General features: G+C 37.2%; 1 pseudogene; it reads right to left on the reverse strand.

The window, feature by feature from the left end:
* On the reverse strand, window positions 1–24244 carry LOC139006168 (tubulin alpha-1A chain-like; annotated as a pseudogene).
* Window positions 24245–25262: the final 1018 nt, after the last annotated feature.

Consider the following 25262-nt stretch of genomic DNA (forward strand, 5'->3'; position numbering starts at 1 on the left):
TCAAGTATTAGTCTTAAATCTACCTCCATCTTCCTTTTTATTTCCCATCTTGAGGAATTAGTTTCTGGCATTTTATATAGGAGAACACATATATTGTTGAAAAGAAATGAAGTATAAGAATTCTTGTTATCCAGTGTCAATATTCAGAGTAGAAGAATATATATATGCAGGTAAGACCACAAAATTGTCACGCCATTGTTCAAATGGTTCACCTGAGACCAGGTTTAACTGTGTGTGACCATACATGGTGTGGACCCTGGATGTAAGGGATCATTTACCTGAACAGAACTGTTTGTGTGAGAATGACCTCTAGAAATGTTGCTAGCTGACAGTGTACTCACGCAACATATTTTGAAAAACATACCTTGTGTTTGCTAAAGAGTAATCTAAGCAAACACGCTGTTGTATCATATGCATGCAAAACTTTCATATCAGTAAGACTATTTCAAGACACTTTCACCAAATTCCTGGCAGGTGTCCAGAAAAACTCTTATTTCAAGCTTCTTTTTTAGTAGGTTGTTTTATTTTTATGTGGATCTTTAAAACTAGTATTCTCAAATGATTTTATAAATGCCTTTATATGTTCATACATAAATTAAAATGTAAAATGATGCCAGTTCTGTAACTAGCCCACGTACTGTGGGAAAATATTTCATTTATTCATAAATTATTCACACATGGAATCATGTAAGAATTTTTAAATAAAAATAAATATGCTTCATTTTTTAAGAATGTGGGCCATCAACTTTATCCCTCACTCAAATTGTCCTCTCCATGGCTGTCTTGGCTATACACAAAGCAAAGCAAGGAAAGTTGGTAATGCTCGAATGAGTTTTATTATAGAGTATATTATTGTTTTATTAATGTGTTTTATTATAGTATTGGGCAGACTTCTGTTCAAATGTTGTCTGTTTGCCAAAATTTTATACTTATTTTGAGTCTACTTTCAAGTAGTATACAATAAAATTCTAGAAAAAAGTCTGAAGTAACATAAAATCATTATTTGATTAATTTTCCAAAATAAAGTTTTTGATCAAAATTATAACTATAGAGATATACCTAGAAATACTAGCAATATGTATAGGGACGATAATGAAGAATTATTAGATAAAGCTCAAAGAAGAAATGATGATAATATTTGTTAGGCCTCAATAATTTCCAAGGTACAGTGATAAATTCATTCACAAATAATATTTCATTTTAAATTTATAAAAAATAAAAAGTAATCTCGGCCAAGTGGCTCAGTTTGTTAGAGTGTCATACTGTTCTCCAAAAAGGTTGTGGGTTCAGTTCCCTGTCAGGGCACATACGTAGGTTGTGGATTCAATCCCTAGTCAGGGAGAGTATGGGAGGCAATCAATCGATGTTTCTCTCTCACATTGATGCTTCTCTCTCCTCTCTCTCTCTCTCTCAGCTCTCCCTTCCTCTCTCAAATCAATAAATATAACCTCGGTGAGTGTTTATATGTAAAGTAGACTGATTTCTTTGGTAAATTTTCAGATGAGAAAAAAGGATCATAATAGTTAACAACTTGCTTTAGGTTTCTCAGAGTTGAAAAAATTTTTTTTGAAAGACAGGGAATACTTGATTCAAAACCATCAGAGAAACAGGTAGGTTGGATCTATACAAAGTATTGTGTATTAAAACATATGTAAGTAATTGTACATGAAAGTATACACTGCTACATACAAATTAACTAATCAGACCACAATTTTTCTATTTTTAAAACAGAATAAGTTTTCCTGCAAAAGGAGTACCCTTTTGATATTTTTAAATATATTTTTATTTATTTCAGAGGGAAGAATAGAAACATCAATGATGAGAGAGAATCACCAATTGGCTGCCTCCTGCACGCCCCTACTGGGAAGCAAGCACACACCCCTGGCGTGTGCCCTGGCTGGGAATCAAATCACAACCTCCTAGTTCATGGGTCTGGTTGATGCTGAACCAGTGAGCCACACCGGCGGGGCCGTTCTGATATTTTAACTTCAGTATTCCTTTTTTGCAACAGAATCCATAGCAACCTCCTCATAATCCTTCTCAAGGGCAACCATGTCCTCATGGGTCTCAGAAACTCTTCTTCCTTCATGCCCTCACCCATGTACCAGTGAAGAAAGGCACACTTGGCATACAGCAGGTCAAACTTGTGGGCCAAGCGAGCACAGGCCTCAGCAATAGCTGTAGTGTTGATCAGCATGCACACAGCTCGCTGTACTTTGGCCAGGTCTCCACTAGGTACCACAATGGGAGTCTGGTAATTAATGCCAACTTCGAAGCCAGCAGGGCAACAGCTTACAAACTGCATGATACACTTGGTCTTGATGGTGGCAATGGCAGCAAGGCCATCTTTGGGAATCACATTGCCATGGTAAAACAGGGAGTAAGCCATGTATTTAACCCTGGTGAGGGTCACATTTCACCAACTGGTTGGGTGGCTCCAAGCATGTATTTGTGATCCCTGCTACAGAAAGCTGTTCATGATAGGCTTTGTCAGCAGAGATGGCGGGGCATATGTGGCCAGAGGGAAGGGGATGCAGGGATAGGACATCAATTTGGTCAGGAATTCATACATATCAATATTGAGGGCTCCATCAAATCTGAAGGAAGCAGTGATGGAGGACACAATTTGACCTGTCAGCCTATTCAGGTTATTATAGGTTATGTGCTCAATATGGAGGTTTCTATGACAGGTGTCATAGATGGCCTCATTGTCAACCATGAAGGCACAATTGGTCCAAGAAAAGATCAATGATTTTCTTGCCAATGATGTAGTGTCCATCGGCATAGTTATTGGCAGCATCTTCCTGGCCTGTGATGAGCTGCTCAGGATAAAAAAGATGGCAGTAGTTACCAGTGCAAACTTCATCAGTGACTGTTGGCTCCAGATCTACAAACACTCCCTGGGTACATGCTTGCCAGTGCCTGTCTCACTGAAGAAGGTGTTGAAGGACTCATTTCCGCTAACCCCACCACCAGCACCAATGGTCTTGTCACTTGGCATCTGGCCATCAGGCAGTATGCCATCTTCTAGGCAGCAGAGCTCTTAACAGGCATTGCCGATCTGGACACCGACCTGGCCAACATGGATGAGGATGCACTCACACATAGTTGCCGCTTTGTGGCTGCCTAGCAGATGGCAGAGATCTCAGAATTGAATATCTTGATTGAATGACACCTCTTGTAAACACAAAAAGCACTTTTAAAGTCACAAAATGTGGGTAATCATGACATATCATTCTAGCATATATAAAAGGTACACATTGTCTGTGGGTGGCACTGGTATGCCTAAGCTAAATACAAATAAAGGAAAGCAGAGTAAAGATGAAAATATATGTTATCAAAAATAGAAGACCTACAGATTGATTAAAATATCTAATATTTTCAAAATTTTCAGATAAGTTTTACCTGCAAAACCTTAAATAGATATAATTAATGGAATGTAAGCACAAAACACAATATTTTAATAACATAAGAGTTTTTTTAAAAATAAATTTAGAGACCTATGCTTTATTTGGTGGACCCAGATTTTTATCCAGAAATTCAGAAGATAGAGAGTCTATGATTCTTAAAAGAATTTGTACAGGCAATCATATATCTTTCAAGGTAATACTAACCATGACACTAAGTACTTTAGTATTTGAAAAGATATACAATAAAAGTGATTACTTAATGACAACTTTAAAATGAAAAATTTCTACTCTAATTAAAAGAATGATAATTAATGGTAACTATACTGAACTTCTCTGGAGTTCTCATCCACTTTTTGTTACAAATCAAATCTAGGAATGTGTTATGCTTGTGTGTGTGTCTTCAAGACTAGAGCCAGTTAGTGATGTATGATTTATTCAGCTATGTCTTACCTAAAATTTATGTCATTACTTTGGTATTATGTGACATATTGAGTTCTATCTGTGATACCTGAAGCCACCTTCAGATATGGCCCGTGGTCCAGGCCCAAGAATTAAATTATACTATTGCTGCCTTGAAGGTTAAATATTGACTAGTGACTTGGTGAGCCAATCAGTCTTGCTAAGAGAGCTACTTCTGACAAGAAATGCTAAAGTCAAGTTAACAACCCCCTTGGTCTCACACACATTAATATAGATAGTTTACAAACTTATGTACCATCATAAGTTAAAGCTTCCCGATTCCAAATGGACTTCTGAATGCTTATTGCCCTGTACGATTGAAACTCTTCTTAATGATTTCCTTTAATTTTACTTTTCTTAATTTTTGTATCAAGTCATTAGGGAGCAAGCAAAGGGTAAATAATGTCAGTAGGGACTGGAGTAAGGCAAGGCATATCACAATACACATGCCATTATATAGATAAATTTTTCTAAGACACAGGTTAAGTCCAAGGAAATTAGTTGCAGCAGAGGGAAAAATAAAAGGCATCAGAGATTTTAAAATGGTTCAGAATCCTGGAAGTAAGCATTTACAGTGGAATTTGGATATTCCAGCTGCTAAGGCAGAGAAGTTTTTAGTCTTTTGACTTGCTTTATATTGCCTGCTAGTTGTGGACAACTGTGAGAATGAAATTGTTGACCAAAAGTAGATGAAAAATGAGCATTAATTTTTTAAGCAAGGCAAAGGAAAGGTGACAAGATCACAACCTAGGGCTAGGATGGGGGCAGTACCTTGCTATTGTAGTTCTTACACATGCCCAGTAATAGGCCTAGTGAAAAGGTTCCCCAAATTGACAATCTAATGTGCTCTTTGAATTAACTTATTTCATCACATAATTTCATATAAAAAGAAGGAATTTTGAGTGAAAATGTATTTATAGCCCTAGTTAGTTTGGCTCAGTGGGTAGAGCATCGGCCTGTGGACTGAAAGATCCCGGGTTCAATTCCAGTCAAGGGCATATGGCTGGGTTACAGGCTCTATCCTCAGTAGGGTCATGCTGGAAGCATCCGATCAATGACAATCTCCCATCATTAATGTTTCTATCTCTCTCTCCCTCTCCCTTCCTCTCTGAAATCAATAAAAATGTGTATATATCCTATCTAATAATAGACAAACATGGTAATTAACCATACCTCCAACACTCTTCCCATTGGCTAATCAGGGCGATATGCAAATTAACTGCCAACCAAGATGGCTCTCACATGGGAGGAGCTCTGCTCAGCCACAAGCCAGGCTGATGGCTGCCAGTACAGTGGTGGTGGTGGGAGCCTCTCCTGCCTCCTCAGCAGCGCTAAGGATGTCCGACTGCAGTTTAGGCCTGCTCCCCGCTGGCAAGTGGACATCCCCTGAGGGCTGCCGGGCTGCCAGAGGGATGTCTGACTGCCATCTTAGGCCCAATCCCCCAGGGAGCGGGCCTAAGCCAGCAGGTGGTCATCCCCTGAGGGGTCCCAGACTGTGAGAGGGCACAGGCCGGGCTGAGGGACCACCCCTCCCCCCCGAGTGCACAAAATTTTGTGCACCAGGCCTCTAGTATATATATATGCCTAAGCAGCTGTCCAACTGGTAGCTATGACGCTCAATGACCACCAGGGGGCAGACTCTCAATGCAGGAACTGCCGAGCTGCGGTGACTTAGCAGCTGTGGTTCTTGGGTGACGCACCCAGAACCAGAGAGGAGGGAGCCTGATTCCAGGTTGCATCACCTGAGAACCACCCTCTCGCAATCTGAGACCCCTAGGGGGATTTTGGAGAGCTGATTTCAGCCCAATCCCCTCAGGCCAGGCCGAGGGACCCCACCAGTGCACAAATCCATGCACTGGGCCTCTAGTGTGTGTATTCTATATAATAATGAGGGAATATGCAAAATCATCATCACTCCACCACAAAAATGGCGGTGCCCACAGCAGAGGAGGAGATTTCCTTAACACAAGATGGCTGCACCCACAACGGAGGTGGGGTTTCCGTAACACAAGATGGCTGTACCTACAGGGGAGGCCAAGTTCTCATAACAAACCTTAACGAGCAATCAGCAGGGATCTGAGGCTGTGCCCCCACCCCACCATGTGCCTTGACAGGGGACCTCAGGCTGTGCCTCCCGCCTGACAGGGCTTGATGGGGGACCTCAAGGTGCACCCCCCCACCCTGGTGCTGGGCCAGGGGACTTCACCCACAGAGCAGGGCCAATCAGGGAGTTGGGGCTCTGACACTTTTATTATAGAGAAAGGGCAAATAACAACCCTATCTAATAAAATGGTAATATGCAAATTAACCATCACTCCATCACAAAGATGTTGGTGCCCATAGCCACAAGATGGCACGCCCAGTTCTCTCAGTCCCGCCAGAGTTCCCCTGTCCCGGGGAGCAGCCGCTGAGAGCAGGCAGTGTGAGCAGCCTGGCAGAATGCTTGCTTTGTCACGATGAGGCAAGTGTTCCATCCCCGCTGGGAGAGTGGTGGGGGGAGGATTTGGGAATGCTTGCATAGTCACCCCGATGACGAGGCAAGTGTTCTGTGTCTGGCCACTGATGGGCCTCTGGGCTGTGGAGAGCCTCTGGGAAGCAGGCATGTGGTGGCCAGGCCCAACAGAGAGCTACTGGTGCACAGATTCATGCTCAGGGCTACTAGTATTAAAATATTTCCTCTAATTAATACCCTTTTGATGTGCATGAATTTTGTGCACCGGGCCACTAGTATGTGTGTGTGTGTGTGTGTGTGTGTGTGTGTGTATACAGTATATATATACAGTATATATAGTATGTATGTGTGTGTGTATATATATATATATATATATATAGTCTTTATAATAGAGATTAAAACTGAGTCTTCTGGAGTATGTAACAGTAAGTAACCATGAAAAGTATTTATTAGTGCAAATGTACTTAGCAAAAGCAAATATGTGTTTTGATATTGGAAAGAACATATATAATTTTATTTTAAAATGTGTCTAAGATTGTGGAAATAAGACTAGTGTTTCTGTGCTGTAAAAGACAAACCATTTTTAGAAAAGAATGGGGAAAGGGAATACATGTGACAGACATCCTGTTACCTGTCATGAAGAGTGTCCATTCTCTAAACTCAGAAATCATAAATGATTCATAACACCTCAAATATGATTTCAAATACTTTATTTTCATGAGTGTCTATTTATATAGTAGAGCTCTGCTCTGTCTTTAGCTAAGGCTTACACTGGTGCTGAGTTTGAGTCCTAAAAGCCAGAGATAGAAACAGATTTAGCTTGTGTTTTAAACATATGAAAATAGCTATATATAGCAGACAGGTAAGAAGGTTTGCAAGATTAATGGAAAAGTTTTGGTGATTTTTTAAACTGTCATAAATAACTAAGTAAAATCTTTTAATTTTCATTTTATACTACTGTCATGTGGGGAACGGATATAGGGTTGAGCCTCGGACTGACCTGCTGGCAAAGTCACAAACAAATCCCAGCTTAGAGGGCTCAGTCCTCTTAGCATAATTAGGCTTGACCTTATAACACTCCCTAGATCTTATCTGGGAAGCTAATGGGCTGAGGGAAGTGCAGGAAGTATAATTATGGTCAAAACAAGTGAAACTCACAAGAACTGTGTAACTATGGTAACCACTACCTTGTTTACCTCTGACTATAAAAGGTTGGTGCGGCCTGAGCACCAGTGGAAGTCCTTCCTCCTGAGTTGGCCTTACCTGCCTGGCCCCCCAATATTCCCAAATTATCTCTTGTCTCTTCTCTTTCATTTGTGTGCGGCTCCTCTTCCAGATCCTGAACCCTGAACCACGCGGGACGTGGAGGGAAACATTTACAACACTGTCATTCCAGTTTGCCTTCACAAATTTATTTATAGCCTAAAGCTACCTTCTTTCTTTCTCTCAAACATGGTTGTATTTTTTTGTTAGTGTGATTTTATTTCACTTACATGTAAAAAAAAAAACCATATAAAATGTATACCTGTAATTATTATATATCATAACTTACCTTATTTTCTCAAAAATGAGAACTGGGTTTTTTTCACCTTTGTGTTTCTAGCTTTACATGGGACATACTCTTAAAAAATATAGTCTTCCAGTTAATATACTTTTGACTAAATTTCAAAATAAATTCCTAAAACTTCATTAGGAAAATAACATATTACATTAAAATTAATTAAATAAGTCTAGGCTATTTTGTTTAAATTTGTAAAGCTATATCATATATAGAATATGAATACTGCCTTTTTTAATAAATATGATATACAAAAAAAACTGTTGAAATTATGGTCCACCAATAAAACAACATGGGAGTTTATGAGTTTGAGTGCAAGTTTTAATTTTTAAATTAGCATGCACAAGCAGGTTCCTGAAAAAAAAAACACACACACACACACCTATTTTTAAAATTTTATTTTTTCTAAAGTGTTACAATGAAATTGAAAACCTTGACAGTAATCTAAAGAATAATGACTGACCATTAAATAATTTACTGTGCTATATAAACCAGGGATAGTTATTTACCCATTTATTACTTACAATTCTGTAAATCCTCTTACATATTATAAGATACCACTATAATTTGCTTTTTTTTCTTATTCCCACTCTGAGGTTCCACTCAACTCTCCGAAAGCAAAAGTGGAACCTGACAAAGACCCAGCCATTGCTCAAGAACTGTTTTAGCACTTACAAATAGAACTCTGAAACCAAGTTTTTGTCCTGCCAGTCATTGCCAGCAAATGGAGAGAACTAATTATTTCAATCTTTGCAAAACAAGGATTAAAGTTTGAATTTCTACTCTCCTCCATCGTGTACTGATTGAGAATGTCAATTTACATAGACAAGGTTGTTAGGAACATGGACTTTAAAGCTAAAATTGACAACAGCCTATACATAGATTTACCCTCTCCTCCTTTTGTGGAGGCAGTTTCATGAATTCCAACCATTATATCTGAAGACCTATTTTCTACTTGCTTACACACTTTTAAATATCACTTAAAATAGACACTTTGATAGTATTTTCTAGTGGTTAAAGCATGGGCTTCAGTTAAATAAATATTTACTGTAACATACTCCAGTCTTTTGGATTATGTTACAGTAAATAACCATTTAAATCTAATTTCTTAGATTTTTCCACTTACTGAATCAGTGCCCTTGGATAGATACCATAAGCAGACTAAGCTCTGGTTTCCTCACCTGTAAGATGGGGGCAGTGATTGCATCTATCTAAGAAGAATTTTGTGAGGATTAAAGCAGAACTTGGATATATATATAACACTTTAAAACTTCCAGATATTATCCCATAGCCACTTACATTAAATTGCAAAAAAAAGGGGAACTGGCCCAGAAATATAATGCACTGAAAGGAGCCTGGAAGCTCTAAAAATGGGGAAGCACTTCTTCGTAGAGTTATATCTGATCAAATACAGCAAGAAGTTGAAGACATGAACAAATGGGAAGACTACTCTTATGTCTAATTGATGGGAAAATACTTTACTATCAGGTTTATTACCATCAGATTCTAAGGAGAGTAGTCACTCATACACTGGTGCTTTCTCCCAAGATTTGTAGAAATAACTATTCACAGTTAAAACTGAATAGAAACCCATGTTTTTCCTTGTCTATTTCATTTTCAGCAAGGATTTTTATTTTTCTGAGCAGATGTGGACTAGTGGGCAGCTGCAGTGTCCAGAGCAGCCAAAACCAGGTAGATGTGGACATGTGTTCTGAGTATTGATGCTGGTACCTTATCAGTTGTTAGGTGTTTTTGAACATTAGTGTTAGGTAGATAGGGGGATTAAGACACTAATTTTGTTTTAGATTTGAGAAGTTAGAAATATGTATTTCATAATCATTTTAAAGATAAACATTTTAAAATAAACTAGACACTAAAATAGGAAAATATGTAAAGAAGAGAAAATAATAGAACCCGTCATGTGTGTTTTGGGATTGAAAAGAGTAAAAATAAAAGGTTAAATAAATAAATAAATAAAAAGTTCAAACATTTATTTTTAATTAACGGGGACACACAATTTTAAAAATTTCAAATTTAGTAATTTTTAACATATACTTCAGAAATTACCACATGCATTGCAAGAGATTGGCCTAGACTTTAAGGCTTTAATTAAACATGATATTATTGGGAATTATGGCACTTAACACCTATTCTACTTACTACTGCTGTGCTCAACTGGCCCGATGTCTGAACTGGAACTTTTCATTTCAGTCATATTCCCTGCATTTCACTGGTTAATAAACAGACTCATAAATCATAAGGATTTGGGAGCTGAAATAAAATGTTATGAGCAGATCATTTCTTCAAGACTACTCTTTATATAAATAAACTGAGATCAGGGACATGTTTGTAACTTAGCCAAAGTTACTGTACAGTTGAAGGACAAAATAAGGATAACATTATGGTGAAGTAAAGGAGAGAAGGATAAAAAAATTCTAAAACTATATATAAACTTTCTATGTGTGAGATATTTCCTCTGATAACTGTGTTTGCTCATTTCATAGATAGGATGTTTACTATGTCAGACATAAGTAGATGAAAGAAGAAAGACTGATTACTTGTATTAAGACCCATAACTGGAGAAAGGAGGGGGCTTGGAGGTTACTTATAAATAGTATGCAGATAAACTTTGTGGCCTGTCTATCTGAACACCAATCTCTAGTGGCTTTAGACAGGATGTTCTCACACTCCTGAAAGCACCTCACGAAGATTTGTCCTCACTAAAGTGCTCCTTTTATCCACGTATACAAAGTGCAAGATTAAATAGATCAATTTCAGACCTGGAGAATTAGGAAGCAAATATTAAATTGAGCTGCTTTTAACAGAGACTTCAAATAGGAGTGAGTTAAACAAGGCATAACTACATTTCTCTAATATTTCAGTAAAATGGGAAAGGAGATAAGTGTAGGAACAAACTGTGTAGATGAGAAGAGATGAGATCCTTCAAACAACTGCAAAAATTGATCTCTTTAAGAAATAAAGACTTGAACCATAATAACAGGAGAAAAGAAAGAACATGTAGGTAAAGAAGTAAATAGACTGGTCATTCTGGTGGTGGGATCATAAGGCAGCCAATTCACAGGTTATTACTTTATTTTTGGAAAATAAGTTTGAGACAGGAGTATTAACAGAGCAGGGACTTGGTTTTGCATATATGTGGAAGTTTAAGAGTGGAGAATTCATGTCAACATAGAAAGTGGATAAACTGCAGAAGCCAATAAAGAAATAGTGGACACAGGCTGGCCAGTGTTGCTCAGTGGTTGAGCTTCGACCAATGCACCCAGATGTTGCCTGTTCCATTGTGGTCAGGGCACATGCTGGGGTTGCAGGCTCATTCTTTGGTAGGGAACATGCAGGAGACAGCCAATGGATGTTGATTCTTTCCCATTGATATTTCTATTTCTCCCTCCCTCTCTCTTCCTTTCTCACAAAAAAAAAAAAAATCACTAAAAAATATTTTAAAAAAAGAAATAGTGGACACGGTCTAGACATCTGATATATAGGTATATACTGAAGATAGTCAGAGTTTGCAGAAGCTCAAGTTGTGTGAATAAAATGGTATTTGTGGTTAGGTGTTCTCTTTTTTTAAAAGATTTTTTATTGATTTTTAGAGAGAGGGGAAGGAAGAGGGACAGAGAGAAAGAAAGATCAGCGATGGGCTGCCTCCTGCACGTCACTTAAGCCACAACCCAGGCATGTGCCCTGACTGGAAATCAAATGGGATGATGCCCAATGAACTAAACCACACCAGCCAGGGTGTATTTAGGTGTTCTTATATCATACCATGACTGTTTATTTTTCCCTATCAAACTGTAAGAGCTTATTTCAATTCTGTACTCCTAGCATTTCATGCAGATCATATTGATAAAAAATCTGTTGGGTGAATGAATGGTATACACTATTGAAAATGTGGAATAGTAATATCTGTCATGTTTATATTTATGTCCAAAGATAATGCGCTGTTAAATATAACTTTGTTATACACTAACATAATTTCAGCCCATGGTCCCTGAAACTCAGAAAATGAAAAAAAAAAAATTGTATATATCCTCTATTTTAGTTTAGATTCACCACTGTCATTGCTCTAAAAAAATAATCAGATTTCTTACTGCTGCAGTTTACTATAATTTCTACATAACTGTGTCTTTCTGAGATTTTTATAACATTGTTTATAATTGGCCACACTGTTTCATTGTAACCTGAACTCTTAACATAGCAGTTTTTTGTTTCAGTTTTTGTTGGCAAGCTGTATGTCATTCAGGTCGATGGATTATCTTTGAAAGAAAAAAAAAACACATTTAAAAACAAAGCCTTGAAACTTTAGTAAATGGCCATAAAATCCTTCACAAAATGGAATAGTTGTATTGATTACTTTAGTGCCAGAGATGTTCCACTGTTGCAGGTTTGGCACCTTTTGAAGTTGGATTTATTCTTTTAGTCTGTTAAGGCATTATTTAATGAATCAGTTTAGTCATTTAGTCAATAAGAATATCCTTGTCTCCTAAAAGAGTTAATATAACTTTTTCAATGGTGTTTTACTTATGAAAAGGGAATAGTTAAAACACTCGACAATCAGACATAATATTAGTTAAAATGCACATTTTTAAAAATAATATATTTTCTCCTATTGCAACGATATACATATTATTTGTGAACAAACTCATAGACCCACATAGCAAGAAGAATTTCTGTTTAGAAATTTCAACAGAATGAAACACTGTCATAGAATAATGATCTCTTATTTCCACATAAATGCCTAGGGAAAACTAAGGTATTCATTTTCAAAGCAGGAAACATTGATCCACTGGGTATGTCCTATTTAAATGACTTTATTTTATTCCATCAAATAGCTGATGTAAATTTAGTCATTCAGCCTGATACATATGGGTTCCAGAAAATGACATTTGTGTGCTACAGTACTACTAAGCAGATGAAAATCATTGCATTTTGCATTGCTTTATTTGTCAGCACAACAGAATTAAGTTTGTTCATGAGCAGTCTAAGGTTTAATATGGGCAATTTACAAATGGTATATACTGATTTTATTTTCTTTTGATTTCTTTTAACTAAATCTTTTCCAGACCTAATGGTAATTCAGTTACATAATTCTGAATTAGATGCACTTTATTAAGAATTCTATATCTTGTTATTTATCAGAATGTTGGCATTCTAACACAATATCTGAAGATTTGTGGCCAAGAACTGTTCAAGTGAAGGTAAATGTTACCATAATAAAAAAAATGATAGAGAATCATGCCTGGATTTGATAGTATTTTAATATGAACAGCCAAAAGAAAAGACGGCCAGAGCTCCAGGGGGAAAATGGAAAAGCAGGAGACATATAAGTTTGAATAATGTCCATGAACATACATATAAGCCTGTGCACAGATGATCTGTAGGTGGACACATTTTGCATGATGAATAGTCACATAATCTCTTAGAGTAGGTTTTGCAGCTGCCCTATAGTGTGGTACACTATGGTATATGCTGTGTCTTTTTGGCAGTTCACAATACAAATTGTGCTACAAGTTAATGGGGTCAGAACAAGAGTTTATATAACTATTTCCTTTCATCAGAATCTAAATTTCATATTGCAACCATTTTTAAGGCTGAGTAAATGTAGTGACTGTATTTTGTCTTCAGAGAATATGAAATTATAGAAATAAAAGTTAGATGTCATTATTGGTAAATGACATGAAATTATGTCTAGAAAATCCTAAAGACTCCACACCAAAAAAAAAAAACTAGATCTAATAAATGAATTTGGAAAAGTAGCAGGATACAAAATTAATATTCAGAAATCGGTGGCATTTTTATATAGCAATAATGAACTTTAATAAAGAGAAATTAAGAAAAGAATCCAATTTATTATTCCAATGACAACAAAAATAAGGTACCTAGTAATAAATTTAACCAAAGAGATAAAAACCTGTACTTGGGAAATTAGAAGGTATTAAAGATGAAAATTGAGGAAGATACAAATAAGAGGAAACATATACCATGTTCATGGATAGGAAAAATTAATAAACATCATTGACATGTCCGTACTGCAGAAAGCAACCTACATATTTAATGCAACTCCTATTTATATACCAATGGCATATCTCACAAATCTAGAACAAATATTTCAAAAATGTATATGGAACCACAAAAGACTCTGGATAGTCTCAGCAATCATGAGGAAGAACAAAGTTGCTGGTATCACACTACCTGATATCAAATTATACTGCAAGGCCATAGTAATCAATAACATGATAGTAAGCCAAGAACAGGCATATAGAACAATGGAACAGAATAGAGAACACAGAAATAAATCCAGGGCTTATTATTAATTAATATTTGACAAGGGAGGCAAGAACATACAATAGTGTAAAGACAGTTTCTTCAATAAGTGGTGTTGAGAAAATTGGACTGCTACATGAAAAAAAGAAACTAAACTACCAACCTTCACCATACACAAGAATAAACTCAAAATGGATTAAGGTCTTAAATATGTCGTGGAACCATAAAAATCCTAGAAGAAAACAGAGGCAGTAAAAGCTTGGAAATTTTTTGCAGCAATATTTTTTTTCTGACATATCTCCTCTGTCAAGGGAAACAAAGGAAAAATAAACAAATGGGATTACATCAAACCAAAAACCTTCTGCACAGCAAAAGAAATCATCAACAGTATGAAAAGTGAACCCACTGAATGGGATAACATATTTGCCAATGATACATCTGATAAGGGGTTAATTTTTTAAAAAAATATGAAGAGCTTATACAACTCAACATCAAGAAGACAAATAACCCATTTAATAAATGGGCAAAGGACCTGAATAGACATTTCTCTATAGCGGACATACAGATGATCAAAAAGCATATGCAATATACTCAATATCACTAATCATCAGAGAGATACAAATTAAAATCACAATGAGATATCACCTCATACCTGTCAGAACGACTACCATCAATAAATCAACAAACAACAAGTGCTGGCAAAGATGTGGAGAAAAAGGAACCCTCGTGCACTGCTGGTGGAATGCAGACTGGCGCAGCGACTTGTGGCAAACAGTGTGGAGTTTCCTCAAAAAAATTAAAAATGGAACTTCCTTTTGACCCAGAGATCCCACTTCTGGGAATATATTCTAAGAAATCCAAAACATGAATTCAAAAGTATATATTTCAGCATTATTTACTACAATAGCTAAGATCTGAGAATAGCCCAAGTGCCCATCAGTCGATGAGTAGATAAAAAAACCTGTGGTACATTTACAAAATAGAATACTATGTGGCTATAATAAAAAAGGATCTCTGACCTTTTGTGACAGCATAGATGGGCCTGGAGATAATTATGCTAAGTGAAATAAGCCAGTCAGAGAAAGACAAATGCCATATTCTCTCAATTATATGTGGAATCTAATGAATAAAATAAACTGATGGACAAAACAGAAACAGAGGCATGGGTACATAGAACAGACTGTCATCTGTCAGAGGGGTGGGGGGGCTGGATGAAACATTGTGAAGGAATTAGGCAAAACAAAATTATATATATCACAGAAACCAATAATAGTATGGTGGTTGCCCGAAGAAAGGGGGTGGGGATTAGGTAGAGCAAAGGGTGGATAAATGGGGACGGAAAAATACTTCGCTTTGCATCATGGGCGCACAATGCAGTGTGCAGATGATGTTTTGTTGAGTTGTATACTTGAAACCGGTATGGTTTTGTGAACCAATGCACCTCAGTAACTTCAGTTAAAAGGTAATAAATAAAATAAAAAATCAGTCTTTAGAAAAGGAAATAAAAGTTAGAGTCAAAAAGAAACATATATTTTATTGAAACAATGTGCACTTCCTTTCCAAATGGGGTCATTGTATAGCATTTCTGAAATGAAAGACTTTAAAGGATAGTGACTATTAATAAGATGAAAGAGAGACAGAATACTCTTAGAGGTGTAAATTTATCTCAGAGTTTAAAATGTTAAATATAATAAGTTTTTTATTTATTTCCAATTTCTTTTTAAGAAAATATGGGGTCTTTTCACAGTTATCATGTAGCACCCCTCACTTTAACCCCTAATTCTAAACTCACATTTCCTCCTTTTTGTACTTATAACTGTCAGCTCTAATTATCTAATAGTTCTGTTTCTTCTTGAAATTGCTTTGCTTTCTGTTCAGGTAGTGGTATTCATATAGCCATCATGTCAGTAGAGACATATGCTGTTTAACTTAAAACTATACAACCAGGCACCATAATGCGGGAGATTGTGTGCAGTGGAACCTGGAGGATTACACAGGCACTGTAAATAGTAGACAGCAAGGACGCAAATGAAGACTTGCTGCAGGAAAAGCGAAGGAAGTACGTAGTTATTGTAGTTTAGGTAAAATAAAAAAGTAAAGCCTTGACCCTGGTTGGGTAGCTCGGTTAGTTGAAGCCTCGTCCTGATAAGCCAAGGTTGCGGGTCTATCCCCAGTCATGGCACAAACAAGAAGCAATGAATGAATGCATAAATAGGTGAGGCAACACATTGCTGTCTCTCTCTCTCTCTCTCTCTTTCTCTCTCTCTCTCTTTCTCTCTCTCTATGTGTGTCTCTCTATTTCTTCCTCTTTCTCTAAAAATCAATCAAAATAGATAGATAATAAATAAATAAATAAATAAATAAATAAATAAATAAATAAGTCTTCCTATACATTGAGCTAGATTTCAAATGACCTCAGACTAAGGGCTCCTCCTGCCTAAGGGAAGCGTTTCAATGGGGATAGGTTTCCAGCAGGCATGTTGAAACAACATGTGCAAAAAAAGGGGCCCTTGCTTCACAAAAGTCATTAATAGAGCAAGTAGTCAAATACACCCGTACAGGTTACTTTCAAGTGTTTCCATAATGGCTAGTCACTGCTAGTGAAGTGATTTCCACACCACACAACCCACTCCTTCACTGCACACACCTACCAAGCATTAGAAGAGTCACTCTGGTAGGGGAGGGTGGGGGTAAGAGAGAGAGCTCAACCAAAGGACTTGTATGCATGCATATAAGCCTAACCAATGGACACAGACACCAGGGGGGTGAGGGCATGAGTGTGTGTGTGTGTGAGGGGGGCAATGGGGAGATAAGGACACATATGTAATACCTTAATCAATAAAGAAAATAAATAGAGACAGAAAAAAGAAAAGAAGAGTCAGTCTAAGACACGCAGGTGTCATTCACGAGCATGCGTTGAAAGGGAAACACAGCCAGCGCTGCTCTCTTGTTTCACCCTGTTTTGACACAGACTGCTTATCACCTTGTTTTTCTCCTACTCATCTGACCCTTCAAATGCTGACATGCTATGCTTTTTGCCCAAGTACATTTTGACTCTTAAAATAAATAAAATAAGCAAACAACAACCAACAATCCTTCGTCTGTCTCCAACAGGACCCCTGTTCTATGCTCCTCTCCTCCATTTTTGTATTTCCACGACCTTACAGTTGGCTCAGAAAATTTAAAATTCAGAGATTTTTCTTCAATAAATATATTATTTTAGAAAAGTTTCCCAATTCTATGATACAATTGATTAATAAACCATTTTACTTAGAATTTCTTTAAAGTCATAAATCAGAATAGAAGATGAATTTTATTTTCATACTTGACAATTCAATAATTATTGAACATTTTATATTTCTCTATCCACTTATATTTTTACACATTTAGCCAAGTGTTATTTTCTTCAAATTATTCTACCATATTAGATACATAGCAGAAGACATATTTCCTTTCAAATGTATTTTTAGTACTCTTTTGCTTCCCAGACAAAAATCAATTAATATATACTTAAATACTCTAATTTAGTACCAAAATTTTAATCAGTAGGACTCACATTTTATTGGTTATATATTTAAATGAAAGTGAAAGGGTATATATATTGGCACATTTAACTGCATAAATCAATTCAATTTCAAATCATTCTGCTCTATTTTAAAGTGCCTTCATTTTAAAAAAAAATCTATAGGGACTAATTTATGAACTCCTAGAACCATTTAATGACCTTGCTTAACCTTTGAAATATTTTATAACTTTAAAAAGCCCAATGAATGCTACAATCTCAGAATTACTAATTTCCTTAGTGGAATATATACAAAAGAGCCTTAATTTCACTAAATATACTTTCTCATATGATTCTTTCCACATCTCTATTATTTTTGTTATTATTATTCAAAAAAGCCTATTATGTTTATAAATGCTGAAAATAGGAGTGAACTTGTTAGTATCTTGCATACTTAGAGTAAATGAAAAGTCCAGGAGGTAGAAAAAGTTTAAAGATAACATAGGGAGAAGTTTACTTAGTATGTGTCATTCACCAAATGTGAATTTGCTTCCCAGTACATACCAGAAACTATATGATCAGAATACTGAAAATACCAAGGGATAAATTGCCACATCCAAGATAGATTATTTTTTAACAAGATACTTTCTTAGTTCTCTATCTTCTTTATGGAACATTCAGGGTTACATGTGAGTTTGTATATATGTGTGTGTGGGGAGTGTGTGTGTGTGTGTGTGTGTGTGTGTGTGTGTGTGTGTGTGGTGTGTGTACAACGCTTGGGACTCATAGACATGTATTAAGTGAGCATTTAAACTTTGACAATCACACAAAGAAAACAAAATATATGATATATTTCCTGGCCACAAGTATACAGTTTCAGTGAGAGAAAAAAAAGTCAACAAACATAAATCAATAGAAAACAACATAAAATAACACACCATTTGTTTTATGACCTAGTAGATATTTTAGGAACTAGAGGACAGAAAATGATTGGACAAAAGTTAGAAACAAGGTAAATGGCTGTAGTAGTGTTTTACTGTGTACTGGCAAACCAATAGAAAGGTACAGGCTAAGGATACAGGGACAGGTTCCCAGATTATGAAAAGAAAAATGATACTTAATTCAGAGGCTCCGTACATCATTGCCTAAATCAATTGTTCTTACCTGGGGTGATTTTACACCCAGGAGATATCTGGCAATATCTGGAAACATTTTTGACTGTCACAACTGAGCTGAAGGTATAGGCCTTGGGAAAGCTAGGAGAGGAAATACTGGGTACAACTTGGATCTACTAGATAAAGGCCAGGGGTGCTGCTAAACATTCTACAATGCATATTTCCCTCAGAACAACAACAACAAATGATCTTGTCCAAATATCAATAGTGTCAAGGTTATAAAACCCTGGCCTAAATATGTGGGTCTGGCAAGTGACTGCTTACCTTTGAGTCCGTATCTAGTCTATGGGGGCTGAGACACAGTCTCCACTGTATTCACAGAGACACACAAATGGTGCGACATGATGCTCAAATCCCAGGGAAAAGAAATAGCTCATTAATTTGCATCACTAAAACATGTGAAATGCCAGTAAGCACTTCACATGTATCTACCATAACAATATGGGGTGTCTCCATTTCTTTACGTGTTCTTTAATTTTTTTCAACAATGTCTTGCAATTTTCAGTATCTGAGTATTGCACTTGAATTTATTCTTAATTATTTTATCCCTTTTGATGCTATTGTGAACTTAATGGCTTTCTTTATTTCAATTTTAGAGTTGTCATCCTAGTATATAAAAAAACAATTGACTTTTTAAAATAAAACACTTTCTTAGTTATGATTGACATATGAAAAGCTGGGCACTTTTATATACTTGATAAGTTTGGAAGACACACCTGTGAAACCATCACCACAATCAGCATAATCAATGCTATAAATATATCTATCACTTCCAAAAGTTTCCTCATGCCCTCTTTATTTTTTTTGTGAGTGATAAGGATACAACAGATAATGTACCGTCCTAGCAATGTTTTGTTTTGTTTTAAAAAGCTTTTTATTTTTCAATTACAGTTGGCATACAATATTGTATTAGTTTCATTACAATGTAATGATTAGACATTTTATAGCTTACCAAGTGATCACCCTGATAAATCTAGTAATCATCTGACACCATACATAGTTATAATATTATTGACTATATTCCTATGCTGTAGTTCATATCCCCATAACTGTTCCATAACTACCAATCGGTGCTTCATTTTCAAAAAATCTTTATTGTTGAGAGTATTACATATGTCCCCATTTTCCCCTCATTGCTCCCCTCTACCAGGTTCCCACCCCAACCCAGGCCTTCACCATCCTATTGTCTGTGTCCATAGGTAAAGCATCCTATATAATAAAGAGGTAATATGCAAATTTACTGCCACACCCTCACACAAGATGGCAGCCCCCATGTGGTCAAAGATGGCCACCCCCTAGTGGTCACAAGATGGCTTGCAGGGGAGGAAAGTTAGGAGTGACTGAGCCCACAGGGGAGGGTAATTATGAGTGACCGGGCAAGCAGGGGAGAGCAGTTAGGGGCGACCAGGCTGGCAGGGGAGGACAGCTGGGGTGACTGGGCTGGCAGAGGAGGGCAGTTGGGGGTGACCAGGCCTGCAGGGGAGGGCAGTGGGGGGGACAGGCCTGCAAGGGAGGGCAGTTGGGTTCAATTGGGTCAGCAGGGGAGCAGTTAGGAGTTGATCAGGCTGGCAGGGGAGTGGTTAGGGAGTGATCAGGCTGGCAGGTAGAAGCAGTTAGGGGCAATTGGGCAGGCATGCAGGCAAGTGGTTGGTAGCCAGCATTCCTGGATTGTGAGAGGGATGTCCGACTGCCGGTTTAGGCCCGATACTTGTAGGGCCTCATCCCTGAGGGGTCCCAGATTGGAAAGGGTGCAGGAGGGCTGAGGGACACCCCCCCGCCCAGTGCACGAATTCTGTGCACTGGGCCTCTAGTATGCATATAAGATCTTTGGATAATCTCTTCTCACCCCCCACCTCCCTTCCCTCTGAGATTCATCAGTCTGTTGCATGTTTCCATGCCTCTGGTTCTATTTTATTCATCATTATTTTGTTCATAAGATTCCTTATTCCTTTATTTTGATATTTTGATATAATTATTGATAGATATGTATTTAGTTGAGGCCCGGTGCATGAAAATTCGTGCACTAGGGGGGGTCCCTCAGCCCGGCCTGCCCCCTCTCGCACTGCAAGAGCCCTCATGGTATGTCCTGCTGATGGCTTAGGCCCACTTCCCACGGGCCTCGCAGCTGCTGTGGTTTTGTCCAGATAGAAGTCTGGATGGACATCTGGAAGACATCCATTCTAATTAGCATATTAACCTTTTATCAGTATAGATCGCCATTTACTGTTCATATTTTGATTCCTCTCCTTCTTCTTCTTCTTCTTCTTCTTCTTCTTCTTCTTCTTCTTCTTCTTCTTCTTCCCCTCCTCCTGATCCTCCTCCTCCCTCTTCCTCTTAAAGAATATCCTTCAAGATTTCATGTAATGCTCGCTTGGTGGTGATGAACCATTTTTGATTTTTCTTGTCTGTGAAGCTCAGCTCTTTATCTGACCTTCAATTCTAAATGATAGCTTTGCTGGGTAGAGTAATTTTGGTGGTAGGTCCTTGCTATTCATAACTTTGAGTATTTCTTGCCACTCCCTTCTGGCCTGCAAAGTTTCTGTTGAGAAATCAGCTGACAGTCATATGGGTGCTCTCTTGTAGGTAACTAAATGCTTTTATTTTTCTGTTTTTAAGATTCTCTCTTTGTATTTAACCTTTGGCATTTTAATTATGAGGACTCTTGGTGTGGGCCTTTTTTGGTTCCTCTCGTTTGTGCTTTCTGTACTTGTGAGTCTATTGCTTTCACTAGGTAGGGGAAGTTTTCTCTCATTATTTCTTCAAATAAGTTTTCAATATCTTGCTCTCTCTTTCTTCCCCTTCTGGTACCCCATAATGTGAGTGTTGGTAAGCTAAAAGTTGTCCCAGAGGCTCCTAACACTATCTTCTTATTTTCAGATTTTTTTTTCTTTTTGCTCTTCTGAATGGGTGTTTTTTGCTTCCTCATATTCCAAATCATTGACTTGATTCTCAGAATCCTCTACTCTATAAATAACTCCCTGTAAATTAGTCTTTATTTCAGTTAGTATATGCTTAATTTCTGACTGGTTCTTTTTCATGTCATTGATGCTCTCACTAATGTCCTCAAAATTCTCACTAAGATCCTTGAAAGTCTCACTAAGTCCTTGAAGCTCTCATTAAGATCCTTGAACAATCTTATAACCATTGTTTTGAACTCTGTGTCTAGTAGTTTGCTTGTTTCCATTTCATTTAGTTTTTTTTTCTTTCTGACATTTATTCTTTTCTTTCATTTGTGACATGTTTCTTTGTCTCCACATTTCTATGAATTAGGTAGAGCTACAATGTCTCCTAGAATTTGTAGAGTGGCCTTGTATAGTAGGTGTCATATAGGGCCCAGTGGCTCAGCCTCCCCAGTCAGCTGGGGTGAAAATGTAGCACAAGACTGGGACCTGGAGAGAGAGTATGCCCTGCATTCTTTATTTCACCTGTCTCAAGTAGAGGATTAAAAATAGTTTTCTGAAATGGAACAGTTTATATGGGGAGCCAGTCATGGCTCCTACAACACAAACTCTTGCTTCTTGCTTATATTTAGTAAATTTTTTGAATGAATATTTCCCCATTTGCTGTATATCTCTAGATAATTTTTAGAGACTTTAAATGCTTGGAGGTGTTTTAATATACGTTTTCAGATAAAGGTTGTGTATTGGGTTGAGATCTCTTCTACAAGAGAAGCAAGAGCTTGCCACCTGAGGAACAGATGATTTCAGCCTTTCCAGCCATCAAGGTACTGACTCTTGCTGATAACCACGAGTTCATGGTCACTGCCTGTGAAGGCATCTGGAATGTGATGAGCAGCCAGGAAGTTATATAATTTATCCAATCAAAGATTAACCAGTGTGATGAAAATGGGGAACTTTAGTTATTGTCATCCATCCTAGAAGAGCTGCTGGATCAGGGCCTGGCACCAGACACTTCTGGGTGAGACAACATGACCTACATTATAATTTGCTTCATGCTCTGAAACACTGCAGAGTTTCAGCCAGAGAGTGGCAAGTGGAAACTGAGGGGGCTGAAGAAAATGGCAACAGTGACAACAAAAATGCCAAGCGGGACTAACAGATTTGGTTGCCCAAACCCCTGTCCCCTAGCCTGTTTTCGGAGCCCACAGGACCTGAGATTGAGTTTTGTCTTTTTCCTTTAGCCTTAGAAATGGTTGTGAGGTGCCCAGGGGGAACTGGGTGTTTTTATTCATCCCATTCCAAAGAGGGCTCTCCCTCCACCTAGCAGCTCAGGAGCCTCTGCTGTTCTCCCCAGCCTCCTCTTCGCTCCTTGGGGCTCTCACTGGTTCTGTGCCTGTGCTCTGGTGTGTTGAAGGGAAGGACTGGAGGTTCTGATTTTTTACTCTGTGAACTTTATTTCAGGACATTCTGTTTTATTGGTGGCTCCATGGCCCCAACCATTTGTACCCGCTTTCTGCTGTATACTTTCAATGAACACTTTTTCAGATTAAAGGCCAAAACCTTAGAAGAAGGAGAAGGAGAAGGCGAAGGGGAAGGGGAAGGGGAAGGGGAAGGGGAAGGGGAAGGGGAAGGGGAAGGAGGAGGGGAAGGGGAAGGGGAAGGGGAAGGGGAAGGAGGAGGAGGAGGAGGAGGAGGAGGAGGAGGAGGAGGAGGAGGAGGAGAAGGAGAGACAAACAAAGTAAGATGGCAGGGGTAAGAGTGGAGTTAAAAAGTGGGTCAAGAATATGTTGGGCAAAACAGCAATTTTCTCAAAATCTACTGTTGAAAGAGACAAAATTTTTAAAGAAGGGAAGTAAGAAAATTAACATTTCCAATTACTATTTTAAAAGATCTACTTCATTTGCAATATTAAAATTATAAAGAAAACTATGTATGAATATTTAATATAAATATGCCCATTAAAACAATTACCCAAATCTCTTGTGCACTATTAAACCCTTTATAAAATTCAGGGGAATCACACTTTAAGTAGAAAATTATCTTGAGATTTAAAATGTGTTTCTCATAGCTTCAGAGAAATAAAAACTTCCTCTGGCCTTACACTCAGTGCATCTTAAACACTGGTTAAGAATATTCCTTTGTTGATAGTTTGTTCTTCCTGAACTATTGCCACTAAAGAAATTCCTAATGACAACCACTCCTCTAAGCACTTTATTACAATTGCTTATCAATTCATTAATGAACTAAGGGATATCTTTAATGAAACTTTTTACCTTTTTGGGAAGGCCAAATTAAAATCAAAAATTCCCTCTAGTGTGAAATAACAATTTTCCATCTTAAGCTTAATGGTGCTATTAAAACCAAAATACCAACTGGCATATTTCCATTTACTGGCCACCTTTCCAGCATTTACTATTTCTGAAAATAACAGCAAATTGTGTGTACCTTTGCTCTAAATGCTCTCCATACAACTCACCAGATCTAAGTCACACAGTGTAGACAGCATGGTTCTATGCCTGCCATTGGATAGAAATAGAAAAAATGGATCTCTCAACATAACAAGTTTCAACTCACAGCTGTATAATTGCTTAAAATTTTTGACAGGTAAGGAATGATCAAGATGTATAAATAATGGAAATTGATAGAGAGTTTCTGTTCTAAAATGGAATAATTCTTCTAATAGAAGGTGTCTTCTGGTTTTCTATTAAAATGATTTCTTGCCTGATTATTATATCTTTATCTACCCAGGATATTAATCAGTCAATGAATTTAATCAATATAAATCATGGGTAACATAGGGTTCAAAAACTCCCTTTAGTCAAATGTCAGGGCAAAATACAGAATAAACTTCTCAGATCTTGCTTGAATAAATAAAGTAGTACTGTTCTTATCAGTATGGTTTTTAATATCCATTTAAATGTAATTTATTTTTAAAAATAAATTCACTTTTAATGAATTCCTCTCTATCTCTAAATTAAATATAACATTGTTTTAAAAATATTTTAAAAGTAACTTACATAGTGCTTACTATGTGTTAGGCACCATTCTAATTAGTTATCCAACATTAATTCATTTCATCTGTCTAGCAATACTATACGATAGGTATTATTATTTCTTAGAAGGACACATATGAATTAACTGTGGCCAGAGAGGATAGTTCCCCTCCAGGAGTCACAATGAAGGTAAATGGCAAAATTGGAGTTATGACTTTAAATTTAGATTACATATCTATTTCTTTTTTTGGAGGGGGGGAGATCTGAACTTTTCATATGATTTTTTTCAATGATATGTTCTATTATCATTATCATTAAAGAAGTGTGTAGTGCTATACAATCTGTTACTTACAAAATTAGTTGCATAATCTGTCTGAGAGGTTCCAGCTAACCATGGTCATGGATTATCTAAAGGTGATATACATCATACCAATCCTGTTTTATTTTTTGAAATATTGTTTTAGTTTGGCTGATAATTTCCTTTCCCACTGTAGAGTAAAAATTGTGTCATTTCAGACACTTTCTGATACA

Source organism: Myotis yumanensis, unplaced genomic scaffold (genome assembly GCF_028538775.1).
Source record: "Myotis yumanensis isolate MYYU_CA2020_CCGP unplaced genomic scaffold, mMyoYum1.0.hap1 SCAF_3, whole genome shotgun sequence".
Lineage (NCBI taxonomy): Eukaryota > Metazoa > Chordata > Mammalia > Chiroptera > Vespertilionidae > Myotis > Myotis yumanensis.